Genomic DNA, 3,574 nt, shown 5'->3' on the forward strand with positions numbered 1-3,574 from the left:
GCCTCCCAACTACCCCAATCACTAAATGGGCAGCCACCCAACTTGGCCAATCAAATAAGGAGGCAGCCACCCCTCTCCCTCTATAAAATGGCCCTTGGCCGGCCACTCCCTCCTCCTTTGGTCATTTTTCTCACACTCCACTCCCTCACACTCTCCTCTACCTCTCCCCCACGAAAATGCTGCTGCCCCTTGCTCCCATGGCCGGCCATGGCAATGGAAGGCACTCCAAGATGAAGCTCCCTCCTCCCTCAAGCTCCTCCTTACCATGAGAGCCTCCCTCTCCTTCTTCTCCCCAACCCTAGCTGGTTTTCTCTCCTCTTCCTCTTCTTCCATTGCTAAGATTGGATCTTGATGCAGGTGTATGTTGGTCCAAGCATGGAGAAGCTTGAGCTATCCTCAGATCTGAAGTTCTTGAGCAAAGTTCGTCCAAATCCTTGCAGTAATTTCTGCTATCTTGCTGTTTCAGATTCTGGTACAAACTTGTAAAATCCACCAAATCTCGTGCGCAGATCCAAATCGAGTGATTCAAAGTTCCGCAGATAGATACGGAAAAGATCTACAACTTGGCGTTGGCCTCATCCTCAAATTCGTTACGGATTGTCCGTGGTAAATAAAGTTCTGTAAACATGCAGATTCACTGTTTGTTAGATTTGTTCCGTTTTACGAAACCTTTTTGAGCAAACTCAACTGCAGGTGAAAGCCCTCTTCAATACCTTCATTTTGGCGGTGGTTTCACTTCGATTGACCTCCTGAAACTGAAATGGTTCACAGGTCAAGATCTGGTCAGATCTGACTTTGTCGAATTAAACCAGGAGCTTGGGAATGAATTTTTGAATGAAACCAATTGGGTAAGAACCAGCTTTTCAATACCTTTCAGATGCAGCTGACCTCATATTTTTATGAGTTGTGTACGATTTTCGGTGAATTAAACTTTTTCTATGTGTTCTGCAGACATGGCTGTTAGCTTTTAATTTATCAAAAATCCATTTTTGAACCTAATTGAGTTATTCCACTTCTGTAGGATTGCTGAATGTTTTCTTAATCATCTCAAACAAGTTCCAAACCTTTATCTGTTCTGCAACTCCAAAGTTAAAGCAAATGGTGAAAACATGCAGTAAACTTGCCAATCCATTTGTGAGAGTTTCAGAAACAATTTGAACCCAAATCCAATTGTGTATGCTTCTCTGTTTAATTACCTTTCAAATGCCAGTGGCCACATATTTTTAGGATTTTTCTACGATTTATGGCTTACAGATCTTCTTTTCTGTACAGTCAGATTCAAAGAAATTCCTAAAATTGTAGGTTTAATATTTTTGGGTGATTCCAATTGGGTTAGTCTTGTATTAGTACTAGCTATCTAGGAAAAATATTATTAGTCTCTGTTCATACATATTTGTTGCTGTTAGTAATGTTTATGTGTGACATGCATTGTTGAAGCAAAACTTTTCGGTTTATTTAAAACCCTTGACCAACTCTTTTTAGTAGAGATGGGCAACCTTTGTTTTATGCTTGCAAAACAAAACCTCTGCAACCTAACATTATCTCTTTTGTTTTGTTTAAGTTTTCAAATGATGTGGTATATGGTCTGCTTCCTATTTTTGTATAGTGATTAAGTGAGCAAATTAAATTAGGAAAACTGTTTTCTACTTTTCCAAAAGTGTTTGAAAATGTTTTGTGAAAGTATTTGATGTCAAACTAATGCTCTTGTCCTCTTTATGATGTTATCTACCAGGGGTACTTAGCTTGTGCCATGGTGATACCGAGAGAGGCAATTGCTAATTTGTGATACTCTCATACCTTTACTAGGTAAATAAAATGGGTTCTCTTTAAGTTGTTTGTGGTATCTATAAGTCCTTTGTATGGTAGCTCTTTATGGAATGGTTAAATTATGGTTGTTGTATGTTTGTTTTGTTGGTGCAATATGATTGATTGTGTTCCTTTATATTTTCCGGCGATAGATGCGAACGATTCCGGAGAAGATGAAGAAGTGGATCGGACAAGGATTTTATTTATGTTGTTGGGATTCTTATATTGATGGAGTTGAAGAAGTACAGGGACAAATAAGCCAAGGCAAGCCATCTTTTGATCTCTGATCCGGTGTCTAGTTGGATGTCATTTGTTGATGTTCAAAGCACCTTCATTCTATGTGTGTTATTACCTCTATTTATGTCATCTATGTGTGTTTGCAAGTGGGGTACTCCCTAGTGGTGATGCTCCACTATTTGCCCTTGTGTTATGGGATGCATGGTAGCATGGTCATGCTATCCCACTTGGTTATCTTGTATGCTCAACTTGAGCATGTTCCATCTCAAGATAGTAACTTACACCACACCCACCCCATTTGTAGTATAGAGGTATCATTGTCATGATCTTGGTGTATTCTCAAGTTGCGAGGAGTATGCCGTGTACCATCTTGGAGAATATGTTGGATAGTGACACTCCACTATCTAAGTTGTGTAGTTAGCACCACAAATCTGAGAGTATATTCCTCCTTGTGTTGTCATAATACATGCTTAACTTAAGCAAGTATGATCCACTCCACTACCCCTTTATACCTCATCTATGGCGGGATGACTCTCATCTCGGCCGTAGTGCAATACTAGTTCAACTCATGAAACTATAGGTTGGGAACCCCTCAAGGTTTACCTTGTTGTAAATGTTTATGAAAACCTTGGGTGAGGCAACCTTACCCAAGTGTATGGTTTATGAAAGAAAAGGATCTTGACAAAGATGGTTGGAAAGAGGAAAGTGTGGGTGTGACTTGGGTTTTTGAGAAAAACGACACATGGTTCTTTGTATTCGCCCGGAACAATTACACAGCGCAACCACATTACTCCAACGTGGGCACGGGGCTTAGCTTGATGTTTGTTCTTCTTAGCATGAGGCACCGCACAACTATACAAGGGTACGGTTACCCCCGAGTCCGGGTTGTCATTGTTGGGACAATAGTATAACGGGAGGCCTTCGGGGCTGACCCGTCCGGAAGACACTATGGGTCTCCTGGCTTGGCGGTGGAGCCACGCTCAAGAGGAGGTGAGCTGCCACGGTGCCGGGGAGGTACATACTCCATAGGGTAGGACCTCGTGTTAAGTTGAATGGGCGAAAGGCTTCGACTGATTATCCGAGACTCGCATACTTTCGTATGACGAACCAGGGATGATCCCGGCGGATTTATCAGATCTTGTGGGGAAAGTGCGCACACTCTGCAGAGTTAAAACTATTCGAATAGCCGCGTCCGCGGTCATGGACGGTTGGGATGGCCGTTACCGAGCTGTGTCGAGTTTTGGTTTTGAAAATGATTTCCAAAGGAAATGCGTGTGTTGGAAGTACCGGAAGGGTACGGGAAAGATGTTGTGCCGACCATGTGGAGATGGTTGAGGAAAATGAAACAAGATGGGGTGACCCTTCCTAGTGTTTTCTTGTAGAGGAACTCTTCTTCAATAGAGATATAGAGATGTCTTAGATAAATTCTTGGATTGTCCCCTTCGATTTAGAAGTTGGGATGCTATCTCCACCAAAAACATCTCTTCTCTTCCACATGCTATATCCACAAGAGAAACTACTCTTCCTCTCT

At 41.9% G+C, this 3,574-nt stretch overlaps 1 long non-coding RNA gene across 2 annotated transcripts; it reads left to right on the forward strand.

Moving 5' to 3' along the window:
• Positions 1-237: 237 nt before the first annotated feature.
• Positions 238-2,150, forward strand: LOC127330199 (uncharacterized). Of its 2 annotated transcripts, XR_007869179.2 has the most exons (5): positions 238-420; positions 510-606; positions 694-848; positions 1,733-1,806; positions 1,959-2,150. It is a non-coding gene; the product is annotated as an uncharacterized lncRNA (long non-coding RNA). The 2 variants fall into 2 exon arrangements; XR_007869180.2 differs by lacking the exon at positions 1,733-1,806 and having other exon boundaries at positions 239-420.
• The last annotated feature ends 1,424 nt before the right edge of the window (positions 2,151-3,574 follow it).

Source organism: Lolium perenne, chromosome 2 (genome assembly GCF_019359855.2).
Source record: "Lolium perenne isolate Kyuss_39 chromosome 2, Kyuss_2.0, whole genome shotgun sequence".
Classification (NCBI taxonomy): Eukaryota; Viridiplantae; Streptophyta; class Magnoliopsida; order Poales; family Poaceae; genus Lolium; species Lolium perenne.